This window comes from Falco rusticolus, chromosome 15 (genome assembly GCF_015220075.1).
Source record: "Falco rusticolus isolate bFalRus1 chromosome 15, bFalRus1.pri, whole genome shotgun sequence".
NCBI classification, from domain to species: Eukaryota; Metazoa; Chordata; class Aves; order Falconiformes; family Falconidae; genus Falco; species Falco rusticolus.
In genome coordinates, this window is record NC_051201.1 from 16,861,793 (window position 1) to 16,880,985 (window position 19,193).

The 19,193-nt window shown below is 37.8% G+C and overlaps 1 long non-coding RNA gene across 1 annotated transcript in view; it reads right to left on the reverse strand.

Moving 5' to 3' along the window:
• Window positions 1-12,819, reverse strand: part of LOC119157944 — a 37,741-nt gene extending 24,922 nt beyond the window's left edge. The window contains exons 1-3 of the long non-coding RNA XR_005107703.1: window positions 12,647-12,819; window positions 5,642-5,849; window positions 4,708-4,875 (exon numbers count right to left, since the gene is read on the reverse strand). This is a non-coding gene — a long non-coding RNA (uncharacterized LOC119157944). The remainder of the gene's footprint in view (window positions 1-4,707; window positions 4,876-5,641; window positions 5,850-12,646) is intronic.
• Between the last annotated feature and the right edge of the window lie 6,374 nt (window positions 12,820-19,193).

Here is a 19,193-nt window from a genome sequence, read left to right on the forward strand (position 1 = left end):
GAATAAAACTAGCTTATTTTATTGATACAACCAACTCTTGAGGCCATTAAAAGATTGCTTTCTTAGCCCTTCATTGTGTATTCAGTAAAGATGGTAGCCAAGACTCCTGTCTTTTCCCCTGTCCCTTCAGCCACAGAATAGTACCTTTCTCTTCCCTTTCCCTCGCCGATAGACACTTAAAATTCAAATTATAATTATACTAGATCATAACAATATACAGGTAAGGCAGATGTTGGGAGCGAGCTACTTGACAGAGCCTCTTTATTTATTTGGATGACTTAATAAACTGCAGAAGCTGAGGTCATCAAAGCCTCTCAATCATGTTGCAGTCTGGTGCCAACAGCTGTAACAGAAACTGATGATGTAAAACCTTCTAAACATGCCAAACCCGAGTTTCACACAGGTTAGTCTGCAACAAGATTATTTTCTACTTGAACATTACACAGCAGTGTGCTCAGGTTTATTTATGCTATTCTTAATAGTCATAACCAGAAACCCTGTTTCACTTTTTCAATGATGAATGTAAAAACTGTTTTGTCTTGCAACGGTATGAAACTATACTGCTATAACTATATACTATATATGCTATACTATATAACTATAGTTCCAGTTAGGCAGAGCACAGGTATTCAAATTGGATATCAGAATTTGAGTTTCATCTTCTGTAGGAAAAAACCCCCACCCTCTTCTTATTAAAAAATACTAATTATTACAAGATTGGGGGGAGAAAGAATAAATTTATGACCTTCACCATTTTCTGCCTCTTAATTTTTTACAACCCTAATTCAGTTAGTCAGGAATTCCATAAAAAGAAAGCATGAATGGTACAAAAACACCCCACCAAAAAACCAAAAAGCAAAATTGATTGAACAGATAAAATAAAAAGGCCTTAGGCAGGATTTCAGGTCATGAAAAACAATCTGCAGGCAGAATATATACAAATTGCTCTATAGATAAACTATAATTGCAATCTATTAAGGGAAAGTAAGTAAATAGAAAAGACAGCAGAGGCAACTCTACATGGTTTTCCTGGGACACCACTGTGGCAAAGCCGAAGGGTCAGATTCCAACATCTAACGCACAGCACGTATTGCCACACAAGTCTAAAAAAATCTGCTGACACTCGTAAATTGCCACATGTTTGGATTTCCAACAAGATCTCACAACAAGCTGTGTTACTGCAAGTCATTATTTCCTTTGGGGGAAAAAATGTCTCCAGTGATGTTAAAGCTCATGGCAGGATGTACTGTAGTGTCAGGATAGCTCACCGGGGAGCATTCCTGCCTCAGGGCCAGGAGGTTGTGTATAAATCCTGCACCTGGCTAGGGGCTGGGGAATGGGACTAAAGTTTATCCAAAAACTGTATAAAGCCAGTGGTTGTAGACAGTGCCATAGTGACAAATCCTGGGAGGGAAGGTAGACAGGTGTGCTGGTTTTGGCTCAAACGGAGTTAAGTTTTGTCATAGTATGGGGCTATGTTATGGATTTGTGCTGAAAACAGCATTGATAATGAAAAGATGTTTTTGTTACTGCTGAGCAGTGCTTGTGTAGCATCAAGGCCTTTTCTGTGCCTCACCCCACCCCACCAGCGAGAAGGCTGGAGGAGTACAAGAAGCTGGGAGGGGACACAGCTGGGACAGCTGACCCCAACTGGCCCAAGGGCTATTCCATACCGTATGATGTCATGCTCTGTATATATAAGCTGGAGGAAGAAGGAGGAACTGGGGGACATTTAGTGTTATAGCATTTGTCTTCCCAAGTCACGGTTATGAGTGATGGAGCCCTGCTGCCCTGGAGATGGCTGAACACCTGCCTGCCCATGGGGAGTAGTGAATGAATTCCTTGTTTTGCTTTGCTTTGCTTGCATGGCTTTTGCTTTACCTATTGAACTGTCTTTATCTTAACCCAAGAGTTTTCTCACCTTTACCTTTCCAATTCTCTTCCCCACCCCACCATGGGGGAGTGAGTGAACGGCTGTGTGGGACTTAGTTGCCGGCTGGGATTAAGCCACAGCAGTCCTTTCTGACACCCAGTGTGAGGCTCAAAGGATTCAAGATAACGACAGGTTTGATTGGAATGTGCTAGACTGAATTTATAGCTGTTAGTGCTGTTTAGCTATTAATGGGCAGGCTCCAGTGCTTGCAATGGGGCTTGCTTGCCTTACTGTAAATTAGTCTTATGCTCGTTAGTGGCTGCTTTTGCTTTTGCTGCTGCTGCACTGCTTATCTCTCACTGTGCTGTGCCTGGGGATGTTCTGATAAGGGCAGTGGCTCCATGCCTGGGCTGGCAGATGGCCAGGGCACTGCTGCTGTTTCTGTGATGCTGTACTGGACCGGTTGGAACTCCAGTGTGAACTTGAGTCAAAGGGACTGTGACCTGTGGATGAGTCCACATGGAAGCAAGACACCATAAAACACTTGTGGCTATGGATAAGCCTATGTCAGAGCAGGTACATCTTAAAGCATCTGTGGCCATAGTTATGTCTGCACTGCAGCAGTGTCCCAAGGATAAGTCCACACTGGAGAAGGTACACCTCAGAGTGGTGTGGATTACTCCATGCTGCAGCCGGTAGACCTTGAAACATCAGTTGCTGTGCATGAGATCATGCTGGAGCTCCTCAAAGTGTGTGGCCTTGGATAAGGCCATGACAGAGCAGGTACAGCCCTGGAGAGACTGCAGCCATGGGTAAAGCCGTGTTGGAGCAAGTTTACTTCTGAAGGGACTGTGGTTATTGGTAAGGCCATGCTGGAGCACTTATGTCTCTGAAGGTGTTGTGGCCCATGGAGAAGGCCATGCTGGAACACGTGCACCTCAAAGCAGCTGTGGCTGTGCATAATCTATGCCGCACCAGGTATACTCCCGAAGAGACTGTGGTACATAGATGAGGCTCCACTTGGAGCTGGTACATCCCTAAGGGACTGCAGTCTGTGGACAAGTCCAAGCCAGAGCAGAGAAAAGGGGAGGAGTTCATTGCAGTGTTAAACTCCATATAGCCTGGCCCAAAGGGACTGGAGTGGAGATTGCAATGGATATACCCTTAAATTGTTGTAGCCTGTGCTCTGAGTTGCATGTCACAGGAATTACTATAGCAGGAACCACCTGAAGCAATGGAGGACAAGCCTTATGAGAAGCAGTGCAAGTGCAGCAGTGACCTGAGCTGGGTTTGGTGCCCAATAACTCCACTCAACAGACCACCTCTTCTGTCCAGAGTGACAACCACAACAGATGGAGCCCAAAGTCATGGACTAAGTGAACCCAGTGAACATTGTGTAGACATTTTACAGACATTTTTCAGGGGTGGTCCACAGACTAGGGGAATGATACCTGTGTATTATATCAAGGGATGGGAAGGGGGGAGGATGTTAATAAGGATGCATTAGATAATGTGGGACCTGAGCATGATGTAAATCATCTGGAATAAGGGGTAGAGAATGTCCTTATTTTGGCTTGAATAGAGTTAATTTTTTTCATAGTAGCTAGTATGGGGCTATGTTATGGATTTATACCGAAAACAGCATCGATGATGCAAAGATGTTTTCATTATTGCTGAGCAGTGCTTACACAGCATCAAGGCCTTTTCTACTCCTCACCCCACCCCACCAGTGAGAGGGCTGGAGGGGCACAAGAAGCTGGGAGGGGGACAGCTGACCTGAACTGGCCTAAGGGCTATTCCATACCGTATGACATCATGCTCAGTATATATAAGATGGGGAAGATGAGGGAAGAGGGGGACATTTGGCATTAAGATGTTTGTCTTCCCAAGTCACGGTTACGTGTGATGGAGCCCTGCTGCCCTGGAGATGGCTGAACACCTGCCTGCCCATGGGGAGTAGTGAATGAATTCCTTGTTTTGCTTTACTTGTGTGCCTTTTGCTTTACCTATTGAACTGTCTTTATCTTAACCCATGAGTTTACTCACTTTGACTCTTCCAGTTCTCTCCCCCATCCCACCATGGGGGTGTGAGCAAACGGCTAGGTAGGACTTAGCTGCCAGCTGGGATTAAACCACAACAGGAACAGGGCAAGCCTCCCATTGCATATGCATTTCAGAACTCTCCTGTGTGGAAAGTGCATCTGAAAGATGCTTACACAAGCACTTGCCTTTTCAAAGGTATACTCTAAGCTATAATGAGCTTTAGAGATTTTTCTGTCAGAGACCCATGCTAATTAGCTCATCTGCATTCTTCAAAATCACAGACCAAAGAACCACATCTAATATTTTCCCATAAATACGTGGTAAGTACTGGTTGGGTTTTTCTGGAATATGGATTCAGAAGAAAATGACCAGAAGCACTGATTCAGCTTGCTCATTGTCTGTGGTATTTTCAGATGATTCTCAAGATCACAGAAGTTCTTACAGGCTTTATATTTTATATTGTCACAAAAAAATATGCTTCTTCCTATATGCAGAAGAAACAATGGAAGATATTGATCTGGAATGGCTTAAAGCTAAACATTCAGGGCCTACAGAAAGCTCAACACCTTGCCTGTTTTGTCTACACTGTTGCTTTAAAAGCCCAAGGATCTGTGAAATGGTGTTGATCTGGGCCTTCTGTTGATGTGTTCCTTCAACAGCCTGAAGTTAGGAGTTAGCATACAAAACTGTTACTGAATTTTCCCAAGTTTGGACACAGAGAAAGGGGGAGAATTTTAAGCACCAACTTATCAGCGCAGTGCCCTTTGATAGGTAAGAAGAGGCTGAGTTACCTGTATGAAGTCTTCAAGTTCCTTAGTGGAGTAGAAATGAAACATCTTGCTATCATGAACCGATTTTTGTCTTCATAATCCTGCTGAGAGACAGGGAAGTGTTGCTGCAGTCTGATGAGGGGAAAATCACAGTTATCAAAGTGATCAGCAGCAGACACACTGGATGATCTAGGAATCAAACCAAACAGAACTGAGTCGCAGCCCAGTGTCCCATGAACATCAGTCCCAGTGCTCCCATTCACACCAGGTCCACACTCACAGCAGCTTGCGAGTAAGGACTGGCTCAAAGATTGGTGATAACCACCATGGACAGGTTTTTTCACAATATGCTGCCTGCACTCATATGGCTGAATTCAGTTTTCACATAGCAGCTGGCAACAGCCAGCAGCAGAGAAGGCACAAAGGTCCCTGGAAAACAGAATCAAACAGGACCCCCAAAATAATGCATAACGGGATGTCAAGGCAGGCCCTGAGCATCAAGACAGCTGTAGTTTTCAAGGACACATCTGTTATCAAAGCTGAAATTGAGGTCTGTTTCTGCCTTTCAAATATCCATACATGAGCCATCGCAAACCAAACAAGGAATATGGCACTGTCTTACATCAGCCCCAATACATCTTACGAAAATCAGGTCTAAAATTTTGTGGGTGTGAACATTACTGCTAATGGCATACGATCGACTGCTTTTGCCAATATAAGGTTCGGCCCAAAGTTGATAGAAATCTATCCACTGTACAGGTCTTAATAGCCTCGGTACCAGTGTAAGACCAGCAACGCCTAGTCAAATATTGAATAAAAAGCACTTAAATGAAATTAGGATATCAACGTTGAGATCTTATTCATGCACGTTATGCCATACAGTGACAGTCTTTAAAATCAAAACTAAATATTTATTTTACGTTATGTTTTGAAGCAAACCCCCCCATATACTTACATTTCTGACTACTGTTTAATTCAGTACATTTAATTCTCTCAGTGACATGCCTTTCTTCTACTCAAAAAATATTTTAAAATATCTTATACACTGACTTCTGACTTCATGTGGAAGGAGAAGAAATACTATGAATGTAACTCCATGCTTCTCTAGATATATCCTTATTTCGACAGTATTGCTGATTCCAATCACACGGTATTGTTGAAACCTACAAAAACCAGTTTGTCACAAAACCCACTAAACAGCAACAATCAATTCATTACTGACAAACAAGAGAAATTTAAATTAATACTTTGCCTAGGAATCATAGGTTATCTTCTAATAAAAACATCATAATTGGCTTGCATATTTATGCATAATATTTACAACTAATACAAAACTGAGTTGAACAAAGGTTTGTACTAGAGGTATAGGCTTGACTTAATTTCTTTAAGAGGCATTTTATTTTACATACAAAAAGTATTGCTGTATATGTAAACTTGTTAAGAACATAAATTAACTTCTCATGTATAAATGTGTTGAGTCAAACAGGAAAAAGCTATGAAATCACTTACTGGATAAATCTCTCAGTTTCTATTAACACACTTGGATATTACAAATATACCAGCAAAGAATTCAAACTGGGATTGGTTGGACTTGCCTATTTTTTTTTATTAGGCTGATCGTTTTTTTTAAATATGTATGTTACCAGGAATCTAAGGTAGCTTAAGAAAAATGTACAATCTATGATATATGTCCTGCACATATATATATACACACACACACCCCTTACTGAGAAAACAAAGTTATTCATTAGATTTACAGAGGGTTAGACTCAAAATTACAAGACCATCTAGACTCAAAGGCACACCTAGTGATGTTTGAGAAAGGCTTAACTCAGTTCCTGTGAAATCCTTGGAGATACTGACCTACATCTTCATTCCCCTAAATCTGACTCCTTGTTTGTATTACAGAAAGAGGTCAGAGCCGGTGCTTTAATTGTCTAACGCTGTAATGGGACGTAATTTAACAGGACTATCTCAGTACAGAAAGGTCTCACATTATACGCTTTTGGCTGAATAAAAAAGTTTTCCCTAAACATCTATTTAAAGGCCTGACCTTTAAGTACAGTGAAAGCAATCCAAAGTATTCTGAATTTATTGGACTTTGGAAGAGCATTTAAGAGGTCCTGATTCAGAAAAGCCCATTTTTATTTGAATCTGAACCATGACATTTATTTAAACTTTAATCAGGCATGTATACAATGATACACCACTGATGATAGCATCAATGGGGTTGGAAACAGGAGGATTTAGGACTCTTAGCACTATATAAGTGGTTAGGCTTGCTCATCATGGCCTTATGCACCACGGCTACTCTGATTTAGCTGCATTGCACGCAGATTATTTTTAGTAGATGGAAATGATGAGAAGAAAAGGCAAAGGGCTCAGTCTAACATTTCATGAAGTAACCTTATGAAACTCTTGAAGAATATTTTGGAAGATAAATATGCACTCTTTGTTTTCATAAGAATGTCACAATAATGTGCTTTACAAGGGGGAGTTTTTTTAAAACAGAATGGGAGGACATGGCACATGGACAATATTATGGACTAATCTGTTATGTATATATTCCTTGGTTTTTAGAGTTCTTATAATATTGATCTGCAGCAGTTTTCAGTTAGGCAGTTATAGATGACAATGGTACTCTGAAAAAAGTTAAATAAGATTCTTACAGCTGTTTCTGTACGCACGCTCACAGGAACTAGTGACATGAAAGGTTTATGCTACTGTTTGAATGGAAACTAATACAATTTCTTTAAACTAAGTTTGCTTTTTACTATCTTGTTCATTTGTGAGGTGGAAAGAACAGAAATGATGGATTTTAACAATATATACTTGTGCATGCACAAACCCACACACAGCACACACACATATTTATATAGCATAGATATTATTTCTCAAGATGTACCAGATTTACAATCCCAGATCTCAGAAAATTAGAGCATTAATTATCTGATGTTTATGAAGAAGTCATTTGAGTCAATGAAACTAGTTGTGTGTCTTTAGATAAACAGATGCATAACAGCATGTAAAGACTTACTCACTGAAATTAGCAGGGAAATAGCAAACCCATTAGCACAACTATTTGTAACTTACCTAATAAAAGTGAAAATATAGTGAGTCAATCTCCTGTTTGGTATAAAACAGCACACCTTACTGACATGAATGGAGCTATGCTGATTTACACCTATTGAGGCAGCAAGCTAATAGATGTAAGCATAAACTGATCCTTGACACATTCCAGCAACTTCCATCAGTCGAAATACGGAATCATGTTACAACATGTTACAAGATTTAATCAACTGGAGAAGGACTATGAAAATACTAATTATTTTTTTCTTGTCAGATGACTAGTAAAAACCCCAGAAGTTATAAAAAAGTCTTCTCATAGAGAGAGTTTAACTTGGGGAAAATAAGAAAAAGAAAGGGGAAAAAAAAATCAATACCCAAGGATTAGTAACCAAAAATACTCCAAACATAGCTTGTGGTGAATTCCATTCCCTTCAGCAAATAATATTTAAATACTTCATATGGAGAAGACTAAGGATGTTTTACCCCAAAGTAGTTGATATCATGGGGGTAATACAGTTCCTTGAAACATCAGAGTCCTTGGCTAAGGTTCAGTCTCTGCTGGATTCAGTGCACTGGTAGAAAGTCAGGCTTTTGTGTCTTTCTAGTGCATGTCCAAACTACTAGAATGTGAGAATGATGCTTTCTCTGCTCAACGATATACAAGCTGACCATGCAAAGTGGATCATCATCAAGAAGATGAGAATCAGAGTACACATCGTCTTGTGGAAGGGTGAGGGCACTCTTTTGGAAGGCAGTAAGGCTGAGATGTGCTTGAGCCAAGGAATCTCACTGCATTTATTTGGTAAGAGGACACAGCCCTCAAGAAGTTTTGTGAACTTAGCCTTTTATTTCCTTGATTCCATTACAATGCGCAAACCCAAAACATTTTGAAACGTCAAAACAGTTCATTTTGACATTTTCAAAATGAAGCATTTCAACATTGTGTTCAAACGTTTTTGTCAGTTTGTTTCTACTCAGACTATTTATCAAATAGTTTCAGCCACTCTGAAACTTCTTTGTTCAGAAATAAATGTTACCCTGATTTTTTTTCCCCCACTTAAGCTTTGATTTTCAAATAGCTTAGCCACAATCCTACTTAGGCTTGGTAAAATTTTTGTTCTATTTTATTTCAAATGGTAATTTTAAGTACAAGGTTTGCTGTAGTCTGAAATGCAACAGACTGCTTAGTCAACACCAACTCTCCGAATGTTTAGGAGACCCTATGGTGTTTAGAAGGAAACAGGATATGTAACATGCTGCTAATTGAATAAGACAGCTTTTATTACTAAGCAGTGTCTTTCCATTTCCCACTATAGTCAAGATATTTACATACATCTAATGCTTCAATTTACAGGCTATAAACAGCCAAGTCATTGCAATGTAATTAATAATTGCTAGTGTATTTGCATGGAAATTATTCAGCAATTAATATTTTACAGGAAAGAGTAACAGCTAATTTTGACCTCACAAGACAATGTGCCTAATGATGTATTTTCTAGATCTCAGAAGCAACAGATTTAAAACAGGCTGACACTGTTATAGGATTATTAAAATCCAGAATTTTCAATATTTCTTCACTATATGTTCAGATGTGTGGTTTATTCAGGAGCCTTAGCTGTAGGTTTGAATCAACAGTAGAAAAGCATGCTGAAATGAAATGCTTGTATCATTCAGATCAGCTGAAACAAACAATACAAGTTTCAAGGAATCTCTAGTCTGGTCTTCTAGTCAGTGTATTTTCATTTAGAGAACAGAGCAGAAAGGCCAGTAATGTACCATCTCACAGCAGGGAAATTGCTTTAAAAATGTGTATTTTGGGTTATTAATCTGTTTTGAATGTGTTAAGGATCCAATGATATCAAAATACATCTTAGAAGCTTTACTGGAATCTTAAGAGTGTTATATAAAAAAATGGCAGATGCCGTATAAATGATGGCATGGGAGTGTATACACTCAGGCTATGGGACTAGCTGGAAAGAAAATTTAAAGCTAATCCTAGCCTGGATTAAATGTTCTCCTGACTTTATGGGAAAAGTTTCAGCCATGCTCAAATATAAACCCATGCTTAAATATGCGTCCATGCTTCTAGACACATAGCTGACTATTCCTTCTTTTTGATAAATGTAAATAATATACTGTGTGCTAACTGTAGCAGGAATTAAAGTGCATGTAATTTTGACTTAGAAATTGAATTTGTAGCCGTTTAAAGATACAGACTATGCAAAACGATGATAATTTTAAACTAAAAGATTTTTATAAACAATAAACTACTGCAGTTTATAATCAGCCCTATGAAACCTACCATTAATTCTTTGCACTGGACTTATTTTGCTGATTCTACAATTAATCAATATCCCTTCCTAAAGCCCAGTGAAGTCAAGAGGCAATTTCAGAGTCTTCAAGGTACTAGGTATTTAAATTCCTAAATTAAATTAACAGTCACAATTTCCCTATCTTTCACCCAAGCCCGAGTGTTTCACAAGGATAAAGAAAATACATTTAATCACATTTACCAAGTGAGTAATTATGCATTTTATCAATTTTTTTATGTTCAACCAAATCCTACCATCTAATGCAAGGTAATTTTGCAAATATAAGTTGCACCTGGAAGTTAGTGAAGAATATATGAGAAAGGCTCATAAAACGTGATTCTACAAAGACTCAGGCCCAGCTTACAGCCAACAGGCTTGGAGACCTCACCGGTGCCTGCAAATGGTGAGGAAGACATTTGCACAAGTGAATTGTAAGGAAACATTGTGTTTCTTAATGTCAACAGGATTACTCAGGAACTTCAGTGAGGCACACATTCTGAGCTGTTTGTAGGATCAGGATCCTATACTACCACTGGTACTTTCTCCAGTAATGTACACTCCTATGATCCCTCTAGAATTAATATCCAGAAGATGTGCTCTGACAATAAAAATGATATTTGCTAATAAAGTTTCAAAAGCCTGCTAGAGACTCTCTTAAAACTTCTATCTTCAAAGAACAAAGCAAGAAAGTTCAAAGATTACAAAGGAAGGAAACAAGCTCTCTTTCAAAATACCTGTGAAAAAAATTTAAAGCTTGTTGGTTTTAAGCTTTTCTTGTCATCATTCATTAATTTATTTGCTCTACTCATATCCTCAAGAGAGTAAGACCCAAACCCTGACAAAGTCACTGCACAGAACATTATTTTTAACTTTGCATGTGTTGCTCAAAGCCTTGTGCTCAGAGCTACAAGAATATGTCTAGTCTCACAAGTCAAACGCGGTGCAGTTCCTTACGTTGACTGGTAACTGTTAGTAATACGAGCAAAAGACATTGCACGGCTGGTGCCAAAGCTTTGAACAAAATTACTTCCTTTAACACACCGCCACCTTAATTATGTGCTGGGGAACATAAAGCAGGTCAGACAATTTGTACTGGGACATCATAATTCCATCAGTATAATGCTGACATTGCTAAAGATTTATGAATGGAATGTCGTAATTATTTTTTTAGTAAACATATCAAGTTTCGCTAATGGGGGGGCTGGAAGTACTAATTAGCTTTTGGGTTTTTGGTGGGTTTTTTTTTTTTCTTTCTTTTTTTTTTTTTTTTTTTTTTTGGCGTTGTATCTTATAAGATGTGGGGAGCAGAGGGTGGAGGGGAAGGATCTGTGACAAAAACAAGCACACACACAATTTATGTGCGGCCTGTAATTCAAGCAGATGTTCTTATATAAGGGCTGGAGGGATTAAAGCCTTTCTGCACATAATTCCATTTGCTAACTACCTTCTGTCTGCACAAACCTTCCAGGCTATGACAGACTTTTGCTAAGCTACCTTTCTTCAAAAGCAAAAAGGAACAGAAGAAAAAGAATCTTAACAATTTCTGCTGTCAAGTACCAGGGTTTGGTAGTTTGACTGAGGGTCTTTAAGCTTTAACCAGCTGGGTGATTCCAGTGGAAGTTCCATTGGAATTATTGTAACTGTATCCAACTCTGGCAGAGTTTCCTTTGGAAACAGCGCTTGACCATAGTAGGTACATATACACACTGGTACTGCAGAAAAAAATTGTGCTCATGATAAATCTGAAGAATTTGTATCAAAATAATATTCAGAACCTCCCCCCATGGTGTCCATGCTCAAAGATTTGTCAAGGTAAATAGATAGCTCAAACAGAAGAAAGAAATTGGTAAAATTAGTTAACCTGTCAATATTACAATATGGCAATATCACAAATGCACAATCACAATACTACAGAAGCTGGGGGAAGAACATTCCAAAATTACTATTTTAATGCTTGCCTGACAGGCATGCTGTATCCAAAATAAAAGGACTGGTCATAATTGTGAAGAATTCTAAAGCTTTCACTAAAAATTATATTCACGTATCTAAACAAAAAATTTGACCCAAACCACTTCCCCAGAGACATCTGTGTGATACCACCCTGACATCATTGTAGTAACTCAACATTTGCACCAAGCAATACCCAGGTATGTCTTCAGGCAAAACCTTTTTCTGTGATCACTTGTAGTCAGGTACTGAACTTTCTATGAAGGAAATGTAATAAACGTAAGGATATTCTTGTAGCAAGGAGGAACTGTTCAGTACCTGGGATCTCTATTATTCTTCCTCCTCCCTGAAAACCAGAAAAAATACAAAAAGATAATCTTTCTAGACAGTGTCATGATCTTTCTACCACATTTCCTTCTTATGAGTAAGGAAAAAAAAACAACCATGAACTAATTCTTCTTGCACTGTCTCTTAAATAATGCTCCAGCTCTCTATATGGAGAGACGCAGAAAGGGAACAGGATTTAGTTCACAAAGTGAAACTGGAACTGAACTTTCATTCCTATATGTCATGTTGTTAACTAGCTTAATACATTAAAAAAAAAATAATAGAAAAGATTACTCAAAACTTACCTCTGATATTGCTGGTGTAAACTGTGGTTTTGCTGGATTTCTTAAAAAACCTAAATGCTGCCTCACCACCATCTGCAAAAGACTTAAATAGGTTTAAATACATACTTTCAAGGACATCTTTAATGGACTGACATGACCTAGTTCAGGAATATTTTGTATAATCATCTTTTACAGTCTCTGGGCTTCATGAAAAGCTTCCTGAATACGTTGCACAAACACTGAGGACTCAGAGCAGCATGCATCTTTGCATTTCAATATTTCTCAAATTATCTTTGAAATAAAAGAATTTGAAGGCACGTAAAGGCCCTATAAACATGACAGCTAACGTACAGTGATAGGACAGGTTTCTGATCTCAGAATAAAAATTAACATTAAATTTTTATCCAGAGATTGGCATCCAATTATCCTCATATTAAAGCACTTCCAAACAAATCTGGATAGCGTCCAGACACCTTGGGATTGCTTATTTTCTTTGAAAAGGCTTCTAATATGTTGTTGATCGTAGAAACTCCCATCTTCTTGTACTTCAAATACATGACAGAAATGAAACTTGTTTTTTTACTCCAGCCAGCTGCGGCACCTGCTTTTGTGTTCACTTTTCATATTTCACTAGTAATTTGCAGCTTCGTTAACAGCTCATGGGCATGTTATCTAATAGTAGTCTTCCTAGTCATGCTTTCGTCTTCAAGAATCTGAGTATAAAATGGAGAACGGCATTGAAGTGTATGCTTCAGTAGTATCAGCATGAGTACCAAACATAAAAGACATCTTTTGTCCCATATCACACTTGAACTGCATCAGAAATTTTGCATATAAAGGATAGCACACCACACCACACCCCACAATTATTCTAGAGACAGAAGACAAAGCATACTTATTTGTCTCTAGGCTATATTGTGAATAAATCACTAATTCACTGATTTTTGTCAGCATGTTCAAAACAAACAGTCCTCAAAAGTTGTGTTTAGTCAACGGAAGTAGCACAATCTGGGCATGGCAGTGGAAGCTTCTGAGAATAAGACAGACATTCAGAGATCACCACTCAACTGTGAGATCTCCTTCAGTGACACAATCATCAGCTGTACGTGATGTCAAAGGAAAACCCTGCATAGGAACTTCCTTCAACATCTCAAAGGAGAAAAAAAGATCCTCATAGGGGTTTAAATAGGAAAAAATGTAGTCTGAATCTTTTTTATCTTGTTCATATTTGCATCTTTGTTTTTAATCTTTGTATAATTTTGCATCAGATATTAGAAGGATTTTTTTTTTTTTAGTGTGAAAGCTATACTTAAAACAAGATTTAGGTGAAATTACTAGCCCATTCAACATCTATTTTTGGTAATATAAGGTAGAAATTGTTTCCTTATTCACTTGCAGCCTGAATCTGCACTCAATGCAGTGTGCCTAGACAAAGCATTAGAACATCTTATATGACATTTTTGTAGTATTTTCGAAAATATTTCATAATTATTTTTAACTACTTCTTTAAAAAGACTTACAATTTCAATGAAAGAAAATGAATAGGGGAAACATATTTCTTCCCCTTTATATCACAGACTAATACCTTCTTTGTGCTACTTTTAAACATTTAATGGTGAAGAGCATATCATGAGAGATTGAGCTATAGGCAAAAATACAAACTGATATCTTGGAAGAGAGAACAGATGGTGAAATGCCAACACTACTGGTAGTAACAAGAAATTCAGAAGCGTAAGGGGAAGCAATAGCAGAGGGCACAGCAACAGCACCAAATTAAACTTTTCTTCTGTACAGCTTTAAAGACTATTATTTACCCGGATCAAGGACTTGTGCCACCAGTGGTCTTGATAAGAAACATATGGATGCATTTTACATTGGTGTGAGGATGCGATTCTGGTATTATTAGATCAGTCGACAGCATTCGCCCCAGGCAATGGGCATATTGTGAGCATAATGGTATTAATTCTACTTCATTTGGTACAGCTTAGTTGTTTCCTTAGCATCAAAATCCTTCTAATGAAAAGACAAGAGGTCAGAAAGTTTTCCAGTGTACCAAGTTCCACTGTAAGCCATTTGGACGCATATTTCCACACCACTCTGTTACAATGGAGAAGTTATTAAAAAACAACACATAATGTCACTTTACTAGTTGTAAAGACTCAGTTGTGCATCTCGGTGCTGTAACCTCTCATCAGGTAGAGTGCCAGGGACCACACTGTTTTGTGAGTATTTGTGCCATCAAAGGACTGCGCAGGAGTGGAAGGGTGAGTAGGAAGAAGCCACTCACATATATGGAGTACTCCAAAGTGTTGGTTTGGCAACAAAATCAAATTTCATTCTAACAATCACATAAGTGAAAACCAGATATTTCACTCACCCGGAGCCAGAAAAAGGTATTCTGATCTGTCTTCAAGCTTTACCTTTCTCAGCTACAGCTTTTTCTTAACCTAAAGGACTTTTGCACTCAAAAAAATCTATAATGCCTGCTGTGTACAGAGTTTGCAAAGATTTCTAATGAGAGCAAACTCTTAAACCCCCTCTTCTTTTTTTAGATAAACATATTTGATCTTTGCAGTCATTATCATTTTAACTTGCAAAGTGACATTATGCCAAAAAGAAGGAATTCATAAATTAGTTCCAATTTAGAAAGTTTTCTTGTCATTGTATAAATGACAGATCTTTAAAAAGACGACTTAAAATGAAATGCAATAAAAAAAAATTCACTTTGGTGGCAGGTTTTTCTTTTATCTTTTTTTTTTTTTTCAAGACTGAAAGAATAAAACAATGTGCTATCAAAAAAGAAATGATTAGTACAAAAATTACAAATGTGTGCGGACAGGAAACTCATTTAAATTCAGTGATTGTTTTAGGAAAGCTAAATTTAGTTGGGACAGTAACTAAATAAAATGTAAGCAGAAAACACTTTGCAAAGTGCAATTCACCTGTCAACAGAAATTAATAAAGCGGGATTCACATCCAGCTTCTTATTTCAAAACTTGATGGTAGAGCTGTTGATATTTTGGGTGCAAATCTGACTAAAAATTTGTTAATCATGTTACCAAGCCCACATTTCACCCATGAATTTTGTTTCTATTCTCTTTAAGGACTGCAAAATTTAGATGTAGAGTTAGGTTTGGTTTTCAAATACCTTTGATGTTTGGGACCACTTGACTTGAATTCCTTCAGGAGAGTGCATTTCTGTAATGAAAAGGGTGATGTGTGGAGCAGTATGGAAAAAGATCATGAGTACAAGTGATGCCAAGGTGACAAACAGCAGAAGCTAATGGAAGACTTCCATCAATGAAGGGGGGAAAAGACATTTAGGGTTATGTCTGAAGATTTTTCACCCTGGGAAAGCATTCTTAGTTTTGAAGCATTCAAATGAGATACCACTCCAAGCAGTGACTACAGATAACCCCTGGGGCTTCTGGGACCAAAGCAATCCTTCAGTCGATTCATTACTTGAGCTTGATCTCAGCCTGCACTGTTGTTTATCAGATGTCCCACGTGGCGTTTCTGGGCTTGTGGGTGGCAAACACATCAAAATACTTACCAATGTATGGAAACTGAGCAATTTAACCACATGGCCATTAACCTATAGGAAATAACTTCCTGACATCATCCTGTCTCCTGCTAACTATCCAGAGTTGCATACAACCCTTTAACTCAAAGACTGACTTGGCATGATAATATTTACTTACATGCTTAGTAAGTACATGTTCGGTTCTGTAATATCGAGATTTTACTACTCTGTTTTTTTTTATTTCTGGGTGTCTTTTCTGAAAGTTTAATAACTGTCAAACCTACAATTAAAATTAAGCTAACCAGGGCTCTGTTCAACACCTCAGTTTTTTACTATTCATTTCTCAATGAGGTTTCATTGCTATTTTTTATGAGTTCTCACACAAGGAAGTTTAGCTTCAAGTTTTAGGCAAAAGAATTTTAAAAGGGAGCTACTTTTTCTTATTCAAGATTTCACAGTATTGTCTTATGATTCCTGCATTGCCACACACTGTGAATGGCAAACAAATTAATTTTTGAGGCATTTTCATCTTTTGCAGCTCTGTAGAAGCTTCAGTTGAAAATCAAGCCTTTAGGCAGCTTAATGATAGCAATGTGCAGGTTTAAAAAAAATGCATCTGTCACAAGCCAGTAGATATCAAAACACAGTAAAATACTTTGGTGTTCTTTGTATTGCAAATTGGTACATAATTTATAGAAAACAGGTTTCTGTAAGGAGTCAGTGCTACCATCAGCTAAGAGAATGCTATTTGATGCGCAGACCTACTGCCATGGTGATAATCATTTTAACTTAATCCGTTATTTCTATCTGTAAAAATAGATTGCAGGACACAATTTCCAAGCTGTCTTTTTGAGTGCTTCGTTCATAATGTGACAAAATTTATCTGTCAATACCTGTTTTTGTAAAAAAATGCTGAACATACAAAATTTCTGGATGTAGTCTATATTTCAGACCAGTAATGAATGAATTGTTAATTTTTGAGGCATATTTCTTCTAAACAGATAGTTCTTTGTTACAAGCAGGTTCCCTAGTCAGTTTGACCAAATGCAGAGGATTATATAGTGGAGTTACGGCCATTGATGGTCTCTGTTTATATGGGTATATGTATGTGCATATGCATATGTACATATATACACACGTATAGGTACAGAATGATTCTTCTGAGAAGCATAATTACAGCTGAAGACTTTAAGAACTCAAAATACTTTCTACAATGTTACCTTAACAGCTGCTGTGGCAAAAAAGCTGCTAAAATACTGTTACAAAGTGAATAAGAAAAGGAGGAACCAGGTTAAAACATTCTAAGGTCTAAAGCTTAAAAATATTTGCCAAACTCATTTGTAGTCACATCTGAGGAGAATACTTTTATGAGAGGACATCATGTAGTATGATCACAAGAAATAATTCTTTGATTCACAGAAAGATTCTGAAACCTCTACTTTCCTGATCTCAAATTTACAGGAAATACAGGTTTTGCATCATGCTTTTAGAAACTTTGAAAATAATATTTTAGAGATGAGAATGGGGGGACAGCCCAATCAAGTACCAATCTCTGAAAAGTCTGGGAGAAAACCGGAAACAAGTATCAAGCTTTAAAAGTGTCTTAATAAAAACTTCAAACCCTGTCTTAATACTGTGCATGAGATGGGACATCTCTAAGGAAATGTTAGGAGGACATTAATATTTCATATTAGAGCAATAAGGTACAATTGCATACTATGTGTTGAGATACTATTCTAGAATAAGCTCAATAGATAACCTAGAACCAACCTGGTTTCAGAAAGGAGCATTGTAGATTCTGAGTTCAAATGGTTCACAAAAAGAAAAGCATTCTATCACTCCTTTACATCTCTTATATTAACTAGAAAAGCAAGGCAAATTGAAAGAGTTAGGATGAATTCCTGCCTTTACCATGTAAATTGCAAATTCTCTTGGCTCTGCTGAAGCACACATGTCACCTTCTGTATTGGATGTACAGGGGAAGACCATCAGAACTGGACAGGAATGCAATGATACTACTGGATCAGCTTCCAATAATAATCGAGTTAATTTTTTGAACGTAACAGCTGCCAAAGTATAAAGAGTTCATACCTTTTCATAGGTTATAAGTTTGTTTTCATTCTTCCAAAGTAATAAATTCAGAAAAAGTCTGCATCTTCAAGCAACCAAACTTATTTGAGTGAGGAATATTGGATCTGAGTCTGTCTAGTATGATTTCAGGATAGCGAAACTGCAGCTGACAGAAACTTCAGCATGATTAGAATGATCTGTTATCCCCACGTATAAACTTTTCTGGTTTTCATTTTTTCATTTTTTTCCTTGTGTAGTAGACTTCCTTTTATTACTTTAATGGCTACATTGAAGGCGGAAAGTGAAATGATTTTTAGGGTAATGTTTTAGTGTCTGTTTCACAATGGTTTTTATTGAGCTGTAAAGCACTTGCATGCACAGAGAAAAGAAGGTGCGTTTTAGAAATAAAACGATTAAGTAACATTATCTTGCCATGGATCATTCCCACCGGGATAGAGCAACCATTTGAAAAGCATAACGGATTTCAGTTAAAATATGATAAATTTTGATCTCCACCTTACCCACAGTTTCAGCATTGCATGCTGATCAAAAAACTGATAAAAGCATGACTGTTTATGTTTAGAAGCTTTTGTCTGATCACATTGTACAATGCCTTCATATTTTTCCCCTACTACTTATAGTAGGGAATAACTTCAATATAACAGCTTCCTCCTAGAAAGGTGGATGGATATGTATGGCCTCATATCTACTTAGTAATATACGGTCCATCACTAGCAACCAGTGTTACATGTCATCCCCCAGAAGATATGGCTTTGCATATCATGGCAAGAACAAGTAAACTCCAGATTACAGAATGAAACTGCTTGTATCTGACAAAAAAATCACAGAAATGTGTAGCCAAAATAAAATTCACAGAAAAAACTTCACAATCATCTTCCTGGGGGCTAAACCATAAATACTGTATATATCTTCTTTTTTTGTAAGCAGACATTGGCAGAGAACTTGGAGATACAC